This window comes from Balaenoptera borealis (genome assembly GCF_965194805.1).
Source record: "Balaenoptera borealis genome assembly, chromosome: 6".
In the NCBI taxonomy this organism is placed as follows: Eukaryota; Metazoa; Chordata; class Mammalia; order Artiodactyla; family Balaenopteridae; genus Balaenoptera; species Balaenoptera borealis.
In genome coordinates, this window is record NC_138863.1 from 30,642,498 (window position 1) to 30,659,094 (window position 16,597).

A 16,597-nucleotide genomic window follows, 5' to 3' on the forward strand; every position below is an offset into this window, starting at 1 on the left:
CCCCTCTCTTACCAATGCAAATGGAACAAATCATCTCACCCTCTACTACTCCTTTCTCAATCCATCCCTCCGTCTTCTCGTTATAATAAGAATGGTTTTTGGAAAACGATCTGCCCCTAGGGTTTGGTCTTGGTTTTCATTTTAGGTAGACTTTTTGAGGTTAAAAAAAAGTTGGTGGGGAAGGGAGTGGGGAGAAGAAAAAGTCTGTAGAGTATAACCCCAGGCATGGATGACTGCTTTCAGGGAGAAGAGAACCCACAAGAAGAGAGCAAACATCTCCCCCTTCCTCAGAACTTGCATTTTCCCAAGTAAAAAGGAGACTTGAGTTTGTGACGATATCTTTAGGCTCATAAAGTATAACTGCATTTTTAATTAGGGTTTTCCTTGAGAGCTAAGTCTTCTGAAATATGCTTTTGGTGTCAAGTCATGATCATCCATACTATATATTTGTAATATGCACATATATACACCACATACATATTTATATATAATATTAGAGTCTGTTACCATGACAACTATTACAGTACTAACAAATTAAGCATTGCGACTCTGCTGTAATAAGAAAAAAAGAAATTCAAATGAAACACCAAGCATTTGTTTAAGCACAAATAGCTTTAGTAATTAAATACACAGAGAAAATTTTAAAAAAACACAAATTAATATTTAGAAGCCTTTTCTAGTGTGAAAATCAGCTTTGATGTTGTTTTCCCTTTTCCATTGCATTGCATTATACATGTTTATAAATTAAGTTTGGCATTGGGTTAATGAGAATAGATCTGCTGTGTTGGAGCCCTCACACACCCAAAAGCTCAGTTCCCATTCTAAATAGTTACACTTTACATAGTTGGTGAGAAAGATTTTATGGCTCTTCGTATTCATCAGAAAGAGGACTTTTTAAAAAGAAAGCTTAAATGTGAAGTTGGTCTTACATCCCCTGTTTCACTCAGACAACATGTAGAACTACCCCTGGGGTTTTGAATATATTAACATCCTTTCACAATTAACCCTAATGGGACAACAGTAGCATTTTTCCAAGTAGATTTATTCAAAGCTGGAAAATACATAGTGTTTAAATAGATCTCATTATATCAGCTACACCAAATCTCTCCTCTTTACATACAGAGGATTGTACCTCTTTTCACTGTCATGCAACATTAAAATAGGAAGGCATACACAAGGATGACATGGATTTGACAAAAAATTAATGATTTGTACATCACTTTAATGCTTCAAATCTGCAATTCATGTATGCTAATTAGTTCATAATGGGCTGTTGAAGAACAGAACTGTCATCCCGCTTCTTCACAGGTTTCTGGAAGCTCCGATTCAGCACAGACTTGCCCGGTTGGCTGCTGGATTCTGGGCTGTTACATGGCAGATCTATGAGAATATCCCCCTCCCCCCAACACAATTGTTTCTGGATGTGGTGCTTTAATCTCTCAGAGCTACGGTGGCATGTCTCAAATAAGTGATTCCTGGGTGCCGCAGTACATACCAGGAGCAAGAGCATAACATCGCCATATCTAAATGATTGATTTCTGGATTTTAGGCTGTCAGGCTATATACTTCAGAGGGCAGCTGTCAGCTTCCTAAATGTATGAAGTTATATGATGCGGCACATTTTGAAAATGTATGTACAACTTTTTTTTTTTTAATTTATTTACAGATAAAAAGGGCTGCAAAACTTGGAGAGAGAAAGCAAAGGGGGCTAAAAAGATCAGATGTCTTTTTTTTCTGTGAAATCATGTCTGTCTTCTCCAATGCAAGAAAAACAGCTACCCATCCCATTTTCCTTCAGTCTTTGTGCTGCTGGGGCGGAGACAAAGGCTGTCACAACATCACGAGAGGGTGAGCTGAACCGCTTCACAGACCAAATGGAAACACAAGGGCTTGCTGGGAGCTGCGAGATTTGAAAACACGTTGCTCCGTTTTTACTGGCAAGAAAGCCGATTTTCCCTGATCTCATGATAGAGGCTTGACCCAATGTGTTTCTCACATCACATCTGCTGATCTGTGAACCCAGCTACTGCGCATGACTGAAGAGAAGTTTACACAAAGGAAACAAGCATCAAATTTGTCTTCAGGTTTGAAATATCAGTCAGGTTCCTGCTTGCTGAAATTTTATCTTGAAGACTCTAAAATGAGGATGTATTTAATTTAAAATATTTTTTTCACTGGGAAGTATGACTCAGAGATGATAACGGAAGACCTGAACTAGGCCAGGAAAAAAGATGCTCCAAATGTAGTTGAGCTATTAAGATATTTTAGATAATGAAGAATAGACAGTTAATAAACATGCAAAATAATGATATACTGAAAGGGAGTTTAAAAGTGATCAAATTAATAAGAAATATTTTGTTTAGAGCTTTAGTTAAGGCCTGTATGTAACCAGGGAGGAGAAAATATTTACTAATCAGATTGATGTTTAATAAATGTTGAATGCATGAAGGATGCTCTTCAAATAATGTTGTGACTTAGGAAAGATATAAAATGATATTTCAACCTAGAGGCTGAACATGGTTCTCCAATCAGCAACAGGAAACCTCACATTGACCGGAATGACTGTATTTTATCTACATTGGATATCTGAATAACACTTTCTTGTGAAGGAAACTAAACCACAAACTGGAAGCTCCCTCCAAAGCTTGGGTTATTCAGATTTGCAGATTTAAATTTGTGTTCTGGAAAATACTTAGGAGTGGGATGGCTGGGTCATTTAGTAGATGTATGCTTAGCTTTTTGAGAAATTGACAAACTGTTTTTCAAAGTGGTTGTACCATTTTACATTCCCACCAGCAGTTTATGAGGGGTACTGTCCTTCCACATCCTCACCAACACTTGATATGGCCAATCTTTTTAACTTTAGACATTCTAATAGATACGTAATTATATCTTGCCGTAGTTTTGATTTGCATTTCCCCGAGGACTAATGATGTTCACCACTTTTTCATGTTCTTGTCTGCCATCCATATACCTTCTTTGGTGAAGTGACTGTTCAAATATTTGCCAGTGTTTAATTTGGGTTGTTGGTTTTTATTTTTATTGTCGTTTTTATTCTGGATACAGGTTTTTATCAGATATACAATTCGTAAATATTTTCACCTAGTCTGAGTCTTCTCTTTTCATGTTCTTAGCACTATTTTTGGAAGAGCAGATATTCTTCATTTGGTGAAGTCATATATATATGTGTGTATGTGTGTATATATATATATATATATATATAGGCATACACACACATGCACATATATGTGTGTGTGTGTGTGTCTTTTGGTGTCTTCTTTCCCTAATCAGTCTGTCAGTCTGCTAGAAGTTTACTATTTTATTACCTTCTGAAAATACAAATTTTGTCTTTATTAATTTTTACCCGTTTTTCTGTTTTTGATTTCATTGATTTTTCAGCTCTCATCTTTACTGTTTCTTTTCATCTGCTCATTATACATTTCATTTGCTTTTATTTTTCTATGTCTTAAGATGGATGCTGAGGTCATTGATTTTAGACCAAAGAGAAATGAAAGCATATGTGCATGCAAATATTGTTATACAAATATTCATTTGATTTATTTTCAATAGTCAAAATCTGGAAACTATTCAAATGCTCATCATCAGATAAATAAATACATAAATTGTGCTATATTTATGCAAGGGACTACTACTCAGCAATAAAAAGAGAAGAAATATTATTATACAAACTATGTAGATACATCTGAAAATAATTATGCTAGTGAAAGAAAGTAGAAAAAACGATGTAACACTTATGATTTTATGTATATAAAATTATAGAAAATGCAAAGTAATCTATAGTGACACAAGTAGATTGATGGTTGCCTGGGGATAGACATGGAAGAGTAGTAAAGCAGTATTCAAAAGGGGCACCAGGAAACTTTTGACAGTGATGGAAATGTTCATTAACTTAATTGGAATCAGTGTTTCATGGGTGTACATGTATGCTGAACCTGATCAAATTGAGTATTTTAAATATGTGTAGTTTATTGTATGTCTATTATATCTCAACAGAGCTTTTTAAAAAGACACCACTATAATAATGATAAAGGCCACAGAAGAGAAGAAAATATTTACAATACTTATATTTGACTTGTACCCAGAATATATAAAATAACTCTTACAACTTGATAATAAGGAGAGAAATAACCCAATAAAACAATGGGGAAAAGATTTCAACAGACATTTCATGAAGAAATATATATGAAGGACCAGTAAGCTTATAAAAACAGGCTCAACAATATTAGTCATCAGGGAAATACAAATTAAAACCACAATGAAATATCACTACATGCCCATTAAGATGGCTAAAATTAAAAAGAGTGATAATGTAAAAACATTGGCAAGGATGCAAAGGATCTGAAATTTTAATGCATTGCTGTTGTGAATGTAAAATGATAAAACCACTTTGGAAAATTATTTGACAGTTTTTTTAATAAGTTAAATTTTATGATCCCTAGGACCCAGCAATTTCTCTCCTCGGTATGTACCCAAGAGAATTTAAAGCATATGTCCACATAATGTATAAATATTCATAGCAAATGTATCCAAAATAGATCAGAACTGAAAATCCCTCCTCTGCTCTGGGGACTCCAATTACATGTATATTTGATGTTTAAAGTTGCTTTCCCCCCCACCTCAAGTGATGCTCTGCTCATTTTATTTTTCAAAAAATTTTTTAACATCTTTATTGGAGTATAATTGCTTTACAATGGTGTGTTAGTTTCTGTTTTATTATTTTTCAATTTTGAAAAAATTCTTTCTGGGTTTTATTTTAGATAGCTTCTATAGGTATGTCTTCAAGTCCACTAATCTTTTTTTCTCCAGTGTTTAATCTGCTGTATTTTTTTTTAATTAATTAATTTATTTATTTATGGTTGTGTTGGGTCTTCATTTCTGTGCGAGGGCTTTCTCTAGTTGAGGCAAGTGGGGACCACTCTTCATTGTGGTGCGCGGGCCTCTCACTATTGTGGCCTCTCTTGTTGTGGGGCACAGGCTCCAGACGCGCAGGCTCAGTAGTTGCGGCACATGGGCTTAGTTGCTCCGCGGCATGTGGGATCTTCCCAGACCAGAGCTCGAACCCATGTCCCCTGCATTGGCAGTCAGATTCTCAACCACTGCGCCACCAGGGAAGCCCCTGCTGTATTTTTTATATCAGATATTTTAGTTTTCATCTTTGGAAGATAATTTGGGTCACTTTACGTCTTCTCTGTGTCTAGTTTTCATGTGCAATCTTTCCTCTAGCCTCTTGACCTTATGGGATGCTGTTGTAATAACCCTATTAATGTCTCATCTACTATTATCTGTATACTTCTTAGATCAGTTTCTATTGACTGATTTTCATCCTCACTATGGGTCATACTTGACATCTTCCAAATGTTAATTCAGAATGTTCATTCTGTTCATTGCTGAATGGATGTCAGACATTGAGAATTTTACCTTTTTGTTTGCTGGATATTGTAGTATTTCTGTAAATATTTTTGAGCTTTGTTCTGGGATACAGTTGAGTTACTTACAAACAGTATTATCGTTTCAGAACTTGCTTTTGAGCTTTGTTATCTGGTACTAAAGCAGACTTTATTCTAGGGTACCTTTGTCTCAAAACTGAAGCTAAGCCTTCTGAGAACTCTACCCAATGCCCCACGAATTATGAGGTTTTCTACTCTGCCTGCTGCGAATAGCAACTATTTCTGGCTTTGTGTGAGTTCCTGGCACTGTTCTTCTCTTCTTCTCAGAGAGTTCTTTCCCCAGACCTGGACAGTTTCTTCACAAACCTGCACTGATCAGTACTTAGCTGAAGACTTGAGCAGGACCCTCTATAGGTCTCTCTTCTCTCCTCCAACTCTCCACCCTGCAAACTCTATCCACACACACTCCATCAATGTACTCTCCCTGGGATCCCATTCTCCACTTCAGAGAGAAACTCCCTCCAGGGCGTAAGTCAAGGCAAGTGTAGGGTTCACTGCATTTATGTCCCGTCTCTCAGGGTTCACTGTCTTTCATTGTTTGTTGTCCAAATCTTAATAACCATTGTGCCATATATTTTATCCAGATTTTTTTAGTTGTTTTAGGAAGGAAGGTAAACCTAGTCCCTGTTATTTAGACATTGCTGGAAGCAGAAATCCCATCTAATTTTACCCCACTACTCAATGATGTCTTTCTTTTTCTTTTTCTTTTTTTTTTTCTTTAAAAATAATTTATTAGTTTTGGATCACAAAATATAGGGAAGACACAAGGGCGATGCCTGTGACCCCTTGGGCCATACTTCCCTTCCATAAACACCTTTTAGAAGCCCTGACTCGTGCTGCCCAAGCATTCTCTCACATGCTAACAGCTGCAGAGTACAGTACTGACCATGTGGGACACTTAAACAGACTCCAGGTAAGCGATGCGGGGGTCCCTTCCAATTAGGTCTTCCAGCTCACTTTTGCCAATAATGCAACAGCACTGGTTGTTCCAACTGTCTGTGTCCTAAAACTCTCATGAATGAATAGGTCACAGGCGAATTCTGCCTGCACAGCCCTTATAACTGTCTACGCTTTTAAAATGGCCTTTCTTAAACAGCAGTGGCTAAGGCCGCTTCACTATACCCAGTCTTCTAAGCCCCAGGCTGCCTGTGGCACCTGGATGGCAACCCCTGGGGGCCCCCACATCCTAGGGTGGCGATGGAGGAAGGACAGGCCAGGCCAAGCATGAAGAATAAACAGTCAATTTTATTGGGCTAAGACTAAGAACCCATGGGTCTTGAGGACCTCTGTGAATTTGTCAGTTTTCTTCTCTATGTTCTTTTTGTCCTGCTTCCGTAGCCTCAGGAGCTGCTTCTTTTTGCGGTAGTGGATCTCGGCCTTCTCCTTTCTCTTCTCCTCCAGCGTGGCTGTTACTGCCTGGTACTTCCAGCCAACCTCACGAGCCAGCCGCCCTAGGTAGGCAAACTTCCGCACAGGCTTCAGACGCACAACCTTGAGGGCGGCAGGAACCACCACCCGCTGTTTCTTGTCATAGGGTGGCGGGATCCCATCAAACACCTTGAGGCGGTCCCGAGCGGCCTGGCCTCGCTTGGTCCTGTGGGGCAGCATGCCTCGCACTGTCCGCCAGAAGATGCGGCTGGGGGCTCGGGAGTGGTAGGGGCCGCCGGAGGGGTTGGTGTCCATCCGCTTGTGGAGGAAGGCCAGGTACTTCAACTTGCTTCTGTAAAAATTGCCAGAAATGCTGATGCCCTCACAGCTGCACAACCACCACCTTTCCGCCCAGAAGCACCTGCTTGGCCACGATGGCGGCCCAGGAGATGGCCTCGGCCATCGAGCACCAGGACCTGCCCCTCCGCCATCTTCGGCAGCTGCCTGGGAAAGCACTCAGTGATGTCTTTCAATGAGCAGGAGTTTTTAATTTTCAATAAGTCCATTTTATTGACTTTTTTTTTCCATCATGCTAAGGACTACGAAGAATACAATAGTAAGTAAGCAGAATACAGCATCTGCTTTTCTTAGACGCTCTCAATCTTGTAAAGGAGTAGGAAGTTTCAAGTAATACTTTGGGTCAGTTGAGATGAGTAGAGCAAGAAGAGTTAAATATAGAAATGTCCAATAGCTTCTGGCTTGGAAATGGAAAGGGGTACTGGGTTTGGCAGCATAATAGCCTCCAGAGATGTCCAAGTCTTAGTCATTGAAACTGTGAGTATATTACCTTACATGGCGAAGAGGATTTAGCACATGTGATTAAATATAATGATCTTGAGACGATCCTGGGTTATCTGGTTGTGCCCAATGTAATCACAAGGGTCCTTATAAGAGAAAGAGGGAGTCAGGAGGGTCAGAAAAGGAACCGTGACAATGGAAGCAGGTGTCAGAGTGGTGGGATTGCTGGAAGGGGCCACGAACCAAGGATTGAGGTCAACTTCTAGAAGCTGAAAAAGGGAAGGAAACATATTTCCCTCTAGAGTCTCCAGAAGCAAAGTAACTCTGCTGAAATCTTGATTTTTGTCCAGTGAGACCCATTTTGGACTTCTGAACTCCAGAATTATAAGATGCTAAGTTTGTGTTGCTTAAAACCAGTAATGTGGTAATTTGTCACAGAGGCGATAGGAAAATAATACAGGTATTGAATTGAAGGGCTGCTTTTTCCTCTGGTCACAGCAGGGAGGTACCTGGCTGAGTAAATTTCTCATATGGAGGCTTCCTCATACACAGGTGACCATTGCTTACCTGTTGCTGTATGAAGGACTGAATTCAAAATGCCTGTCAGTTTCTGTCAGCCTCTGCTGCTGGAATAAATATTTGGACTCAAAATGATAGGTAGTTCTTAGGCAGGTGCTTGTAGCTACACTGGTTTCCTATGAATCAGAAGGAGTCCCTCACACTCTACCCTCACAGCCAAAGGGGATCTAAATCACGTAAGGACTGAAGGGGGGCAATGACTTTACAAGACCTGGACTTGGAAATTTTATAATACTTTTAGCACTCAATGGAACAGTCTTCTTCCCTTTGTAAAATTTAAGTCTATTCTTCAAGCTTCCTACTTATGTTCAGCAACACAGGCTTTAATATCCCTAAACAGAGAGCTAGTTATATATGAGTCTCTTGGCCATATTTCTCTTCAGCTTGATTTCCCTTTTCTTGAAGTAATTTTCTAGTATTGATCCAGTGACGTTCTTGTCATGATGCCTGGATACCTTAGTGACCACTTGAGGTTAAGTCAAAATGCCTCTTTATTAAAGAAAATTCCTTAATAACCAGCACAAGATGTCCATATAAAGACTACAAGCAAACTCGAGTCCTTTGCCCAGATAATTGCATTAGAGGGTTAGCAGCCAAGGAGATAGAATGCAGAGCGCGGAGCAGTCTCCTTCCTGTCCCTGGTGGGAACAAAGCCAAGGACACATGGTTGTCACTTTGGATTGTAAAACTCCTCCCTGTGTGTGGGGATGTACATGGACAAGCAATGAGCTGAATGTGCACAAGCATTGTATTAGATGAGAACCCTGCTCCTGGCCAAATAACAAATAGCAGGGTGCATTGTTGAGGCTAATCCCGACTCACTTGGCCTCTCTGTGAGCAATGAATAATGTTCCACAGCCTCATGCGTCCAGGCATTATGCTCTAAGTCCAGGCAAGGCTAGGAGGAGACCATGGGCTTAATGACTGTATTGCTCCACTATTTTTGGGGGGGGGGGGAGCCGGGGGTCGGAAACACTTCATAAGGTCCTTGTGAAACAAGCCAAGACAAGATTTCAAAACAGAAGAGATAAGACAAGAAGACGTTCATGAGTGGAATTAGGTTTGCAGTGTCCTAAATCTGTTTGGTTATTTACCAGATGAATAATACTTTCAAATCAGACTGGTCCTACATAGAATCAAAACAGCTATAAGAAAAAACAAAAAATTTAGATAACCAACTTTTCCTTTCTTGAGGACATGATATTGAGGAATTGGTTTCACTGACAATTTTCTCTATTTTTGTTTTAGTCGATTGAAAGAATTCACTTATTTCACTTATCTATGAAAGTTTCCATTTAAAAATGAGTTCAGTATGCAGTTGTAGTGTGTCCTTGCTTTAAACGCACACACACACCTTTCTTTCATCTCTTCTTTCCCTCTCCTGACCTGGGAGATTCTCAATATGGCAGAGGCTAAAACAATACTCTTAAAATTGAGTTGAAATTATTGTACTTTTTGTGCTATCATATGGCTCTCAGAATACTGATATCGAAGTCCACAAATAATAAATGCTGGAGAGGATGTAGAGAAAAGGGAACCCACCTACACTGTTGGTGGGAACGTAAATTGGTGCAGCCACTATGGAAAACAGTATAGAGGTCCCTCAAAAAACAAGAATAGAGTTGCCATATGATCCAACTATTCCACTCCTGGGCACACATCTGAAAAAAACTCTAATTCAAAAAGATACATGCATCCCAGTGTTCATAGCAGCACCAGTTACAATAGTCAAGACATGAAAACAACCTTAATGTCCATCAACAGATAAATGGATGAAAAAAATGTGGCATGTGTACAACATATAGACACACTGGAATAGTACTCAGCCATAAAAAAGAATGAAATAATGCCATTTGCAGCAATATGGATGGACCTAGAGATTATCATACTAAGCGAAGTAAGTCAGAAAGAGAAGGACAAATACCATATGATATCACTTACATGTGGAATCTAAAATATGACACAAATGAACTATCTGTGAAACAGAAAGAGATTCACAGACATAGAGAACAGACTTGTGGTTGCCAAGGGGGAGAGAGGGGAGGGGAGGGATGGATTGGGAGTTTGGGGTTAGTAGATGCAAACTAGTATATACAGGATGGAAAAACAACAAGGTCCTACTCTACAGCACAGAGAACTACATTCAATATCCTATAATAAACCACAATGGAAAATAATACGAAAAAGAATGTGTATATATATGTACAACTGAATCACTTTGCTGTATAGCAGAAACTAACACAACCTTATAAATCAACTATACTTCAATAAAGTAAATTTTAAAAAAAGAATACTGATATCAGGTACTCCATTTGTCGAGTTGCCAACGAAGTAGTATGTAGAGGTTGGAAATAGTGTTTGAAGAACTCTGGCTTGGAGATACACTGTTGGGACAAAAATCTCTTAAAAACCTGTTGGGCTGGAGGATGCAGCTGATTCCTGCAAATTGTGGCATTCATGAGGCAGGTGAGAACACTTTTAAAGGAGAAGGAGTTCAAGGGAGTTTGGTCCCAAGAGTTAGATAATTAGGCAAAGATAATTTAATGTAGAAAAACTCTATGGACAAAAATAGTGAATCACTGAGTCGTGGAACAGGTGGTTTTTAGAACAATTTTGACTTGAGGCTAGAAGGTCCAGGTAGGCTGGACAAAAATAGTGAATCACTGAGTCGTGGAACAGGTGGTTTTTAGAACAATTTTGACTTGAGGCTAGAAGGCCCTCTTTCCTTAATGGCTACAGAACTACAAAAGACATTACAGTCTTAAACTTGGAAATAAAACTGAAACATGGAATTATAAAATCTAAGCGAATTGCATGCAAGTGGCCCCAGTGTTATTACTTTATGCAGCAAATGTATTATTTAGCCCCTATAATGTGCAAGGCACCTGCTAGCAGTCCGAGTGCAGCAGTGGACAAGACAGGCGTGGTCCTTATCTTCAGTGGAGCTCAATATTTGGGGAGAAGACAAATGTGATAGGCCAAAGAGTGGCCCCCAAAATGTCTACTTCCTAACTGTTGGGTCTTGTAAATATGTTACCTTGCACAAAGGGACTTTGAAGATATTATTAAGCTAAGGTTCTTGAGAAGGAAAAATGAGCTTGGATTATCCAGGTAGGCCCAAGGTAATCACCAGCATCCTTATAAGAGAGAGGCAGGAGGACCAGAGTCAAGAGAGACGTGATAAAAAAAGCAGAGTCAGGAGAGAGAGAAGGGGCCACAAGCCAAGGAATGTATGTGACCTTTAGCAGCTGGAAAAGGCAAGAAAATGGATTTTCCCCTAAAGTTTCCAGAGGGAATGCAGCCCTGCTGACACCTTGATTTCAGCCCAGGGAAACCCTTTTTGGCTTTCTGACCTCCAGAAATGTAAGATAATAAACTTGTGTTAATTTAAGCCACTAAGTTTGTGGTAATTTGTTATAGCCACAATAGGCAAATAATACCAAAAAAAAAAGCAAGTAATCAGTCTAAACCCTGTTTCACAATCATTGTGATGACGCCATGAGGAGAAAGCACAGGATGCCACTAGAAAAGGTGACAGAGTCTTGCTCTAAAACAGGACCAGAGCCCACCTCCCTGGAGGAGACAAGGAGTAAGTTGAGCAGGAGAAGATGGGGAGTGCTGTGTTGCGGGCAGAACGACCTTGCAGACCCCAGTGCATGAAGGAATTTGACACACTGGATATGGTGGAGGGGAGGAAGGGTCCTAGTAAGTGGGTGCCAAGATCAGAGTCATGTTTTGGAAGATAACTCTGGCTGCTGTGTGGGGAATGGGTGTGAGGAAGGACAAGCAGAAGGGGGGAAGCCAGGTGAAGGCTGTTGCATGCCTCAGAGTGAGGGATGATTACGGGAGTTTGGACCAGCATGGTGATAGTGAGGGGAGGTAAGCAGATAGATTTTGGAGAGTACAGTCCATAGGACTTGGTGATCAATTGATTTAATCAATAATTGTTTTTAATTGCTAACTACTGTTCCATTACATGATTATATTATTATAGGTTTCTCAATTCTCCTGTGGATGAACATTTGGGATTTGTCCAGTTTGGGGCTATTCTGAATAACATTGCTGTCCGTATTCCTGTACAACCCTTATTATGAACATAAAGTTTCATTTCTCTTAGGTAAATACCTAAGAGTCAAGCTGCTGGGTCATGAGGGAGGGGTATATTTAACTTTTTAAGAAACTGCCACACTGTTTTCCAAAGTGATTGCACAATTTCATCCTCTCTTTGATGATCTATTGGATTGTGAGGGTAGTGCAAAAAAAACAGGCGTGTTCTTTCAAACTGAACAATGTGTCCGGCTCTTTAAGCAGCTCCCTGTGTTTTGAGTGTTGAGAGAGACAGAGAGATGAAGTCCATTGTCCTATGAGCACCTTCCCTGAAAGACAGAATCCCTTGGTTCCTTGAGTAGAGGTGGGGAAAAATTTTTTTAAGTTGCTTAAATTGTCACCAAATCATTCTGGGAAGTTTTTGTTTTTTTTTTTTTTTAAATTACGATGTCAGAAATTGGGAAGTAGAGCATGGAGAGAAGAGTTTAAGGGAAAGGCAAGTGTTTGGGGTTTTTGTTTTTGTTTTTGTTTTTTTTTAACTTTGGGTTTATTTATTTTGTTAATTTATTTATTTATGGCTGTGTTGGGTCTTCGTTTCTGTGCAAGGGCTTTCTCTAGTTGCGGCAAGTGGGGGCCACTCTTCATCGCGGTGCGCGAGCCTCTCATTATCGCGGCCTCTCTTGTTGCAGAGCACAGGCTCCAGACGCGCAGGCTCAGCAATTGTGGCTCACGGGCCTAGTTGCTCCACGGCACGTGGGATCTTCCCAGACCAGGGCTCGAACCCGTGTCCCCTGCATTGGCAGGCAGATTCTCAACCACTGCGCCACCAGGGAAGCCCTGGGAAGTATTTTGCTTGCAAACTTGTAGAGACCATATTTCACCAAATCAAATAATAAGATTGGATCAGAGGTTCAAATTTCAGAAGCTAATTGCTCTTAGACTATTTCAGACAGGGAAACTGAGGCCCCAAGCTGTTAGGAGATGCTCATTCTCCCCTTAGTCAGTGGAAGGGAAGTCTGGTCTTGATCTACTCTGTGGCCTATTCTGTGTGCTACTCTCTCTTTCAGACCTTCCCCATTCCCATTTTTTAGCCTCCAAATTTGCAAGTTTAGGCAAAGGCCTCACCCTCTTCATCACTCATCACTCACTAAACAGAATCCTTTCCGTCAATTGTCCCTTAAGTCCTGCCTCTAAAAAGGAAAATGTTCCAGCTAAGGGCTATCATCCAAACCAGGATTTTGAGAGATAAGAGGGTACCAACCAGAAAGGACACTGAGATCAGCCAGGACTGTCTCAGGCAAACCAGGGTGTACAGCCTCTGGTCTGGAAATCTAAATTGATCTATTGATACATAGTAAAGTACCAAAGGAAGGACTATGAAAGGTATACCAACTAGAATGAGAGCTGAATACATACAGCCCTAAAGCCAAGCAGACTATAAGTTTCAAGGGAGATCTGAGAAAGAGATTACAAGTGAATGATGATCTTAAACAGCTTTGGCTTATAAGAAAACTGGAGAGGCCAGGAAAGTATGTTACAAAATGCCTAGGTGGATATAAATGGATCCCTTTTTGATTGATTATTCTTTTACCTAGGGAGTAAGAAATCCTTGAATTTAGAAGAAGGGGTTGAGTGATGGCTCCCACCAATGGATATGACCACCCCAAACCTCTGGTGGGACTTTATTCTGAAAAGTGGTCTTCGCAGATGCCAGTAAGTCAAGGATCTCCAGATGAGATCATCCTGGGTTATCTGAGTGGGCCCGAAATCCTATGACAAGGGTTCTTATAAGAGAAAGGCAGAGGGAGAGGAGGAGAGGGCTATGTGAAGAGAGGGGCAGAGACTTGAGTTCTGCAGTTACAAGTCAGGGAACACCTGGAGCCACCAGAAGCCAGAAGAGGCAAAGAAGGATTCTCCCTTAGACCCCTGAATGAGAGTTCAGTCCTGCCATCACCTTGATTTCAGATTTCTGGCCTCCAGAACAGTGAGAGAATGAGTTTCTGTTGATTTTAAGCCTCCCGATTTGGGGTAATTTGTTACACAACTACAGGAAACTAATATAGGGTGAAAGGGAGACTCTTGGTAAGCAGATCTGAGGCTGGGGAGGGAGGCAATGAATATATGAGTATGAATGGGTGTGAAATTCCAGCTAAGTCCAGACAGAGTGGAATCTAAGGGCAGGAGAAAAATAATAATAATAATAAAAGGGGAAATTGTGTACATGGCCAGCTTCTCTTACAGGGTCACAGCCAGGGTGACCCCAGGACAGCTCTCTCACTCTGCTGTTAAATTATCCACCCAGTTTGGAAACAAAAATCCAGTCAGAGATTGGGAGGAACCTACTCCCCCCATCTATCCTGTAGGTTCCATAAATACATGCAACTTCTTCACTTAGTTCAGGCTCATTACCCATAAATCAAGCCACACAATTCAGTTCTTTTAATCATTTTTCTCATTATTTTTCGTTCTCTGTTTTAGTTGTCTCATATTTCTTCACTTCTGTCAACCAGTCCCTTGGTTATACATTTTTCTTGTCATTTGCCTTGGAAAAACAAAACTAAACAGCATAATTAGTATAGTTTGTATGAAAGATGTGACTTTTTAGGGGGGAAGAAGTTGCTCTTAACTGCTGATTCACATTGTAAACATCTTTGACGACTGTGAGTGTATTGGATTTCTGGTCCGCACAGGGCCCTTCATGGGGTCCACAGACTCTGTCCAAAAATGGTGACTCAGGCGTGACTGTAGCAGAGTGACCTGGACATGGGGACGCATGGCTAAGACTAGGGTGGCATGTGGTGGGGAGAGATGTCCATTCTCAGCTAGCGCTCCACCAAACTGGGTGTCTATGTTTAAAATTTTAAACCCAGGATTTTAAAAAGGAGGGCATTTAATCCTGAAAAAAAAAATAACAACTCTCTTTGAAATATATTCTCTTTAATCCAGCAGCACTTGATGTTTGCAGATGGTTTTCCTCTGCAAAGGCTAAGGAGAAAAACATTCCTAAACCTGGTTCTTGAACTTCAACCCCCAGCATCAGAGGATTAAGTTGCTAAATTTGATTCAAATTTAAAATTGAGTTTAGAATTGGGAAAGGCGGTATAAGGGGGTGGCTAAAAGCCTGAGCTTCAGGTTAAGCTGGATGTGTGTTTTGAAGTGCAAACATGTCCTGCTCTGAGACCTGGTCTACATGATAATAGGGCTGTTGTGAGCATCAAAGGAGAAATGTCTGCAAGGACCAGGCACACAGTAACTGCTCATTAAATATGTTCATTTCAACAACACTGGGGTGGGCTTACCCCACCATGAAGTGTGGAAGTGAGATCTACCCCTTTTCTCCTTTTGAAGCCATTCATGAATTCTACCATTTAAGCAGTTAAGGAAAACCTCAAGGAGGGGTCCCAGCAGCCCCTCCTGGCCTTTCTACCACAGCCCTCACCATCCACTAGGAGGCACTGTGCTCAGCCTCGTCTGCACCAGCCTTGGGCTGTCTGACTCTTGGCTGAGATTCCCAAGTGTGGCCTGCAGCTTCCAGCCTCTCCAGGACCCATGCAGCCAGCCCTATTTGAGTCCTTCCTACCCTGGTGTAGGTCCCTGACCCTCTCAGGGCCCTGAAGAGCCCAGCTTCCAGCTTTAGATTGGGCCCCCTCAACCCTGAGAAACACTTTGAGACAATCCAGTCCCGTGGCATCAGGGGTCTGGACTTTGGAAAATGAAAGCTTCTCAATTCTTTCCCAGATCCAGGGACATGTAAGGCACTGGGTACAAATCCATTCTAAGAGGGAGAAAACATCACTTTCATCATATTCAGTTGGTTAAAGCAGTTGTAGACTCAGCCCAGAGTCAGATGAGAGGATAATACTCAAAAACTTGGATACTGAAAGGCATGGTTCTTTGGGGTCATCAAAGTAACAGTCTATCATATCTAGTTTGTAGGTTCTATAGTACTTCCAAAACAGTACTTGGTCTCATGTGTACTATTCAACTGAACACATATTTATGAATACGATCAGTTTCAAGTCACTCTACTAAGTTTCGTTTTGTTTTGCTTTGTTTACGAAATGGATGCTTGTTTCTGCTTTACTTAGGGGGTCTCACAGTTGAACAGACAGAACAAATACACATGTACACAAATTCCAGTGGAAGGCATATTACAAACCCTTGCTATTTAAATAAGTCAGAAAAGAAGAGGATTTAGTGAAAAGAAAGATTATTTTGAGATATAGGATTATGGGAAAGTTTCATGGAAATTGCTGGGAATGTGCTTTAGAAATTGTAAACCACGATTAAAAAATATATTGCCTCGTTGTTATAAAATCATAGCCTCTGCAATAACT

At 40.5% G+C, this 16,597-nt stretch overlaps 1 pseudogene across 1 annotated transcript; it reads right to left on the reverse strand.

Annotated features, from left to right (window-relative positions):
- Nucleotides 1-4,999: 4,999 nt before the first annotated feature.
- Nucleotides 5,000-13,090, reverse strand: LOC309631106 (large ribosomal subunit protein uL13 pseudogene; annotated as a pseudogene). The gene has a single exon. The product of its transcript is annotated as a large ribosomal subunit protein uL13 pseudogene (transcript).
- Nucleotides 13,091-16,597: the final 3,507 nt, after the last annotated feature.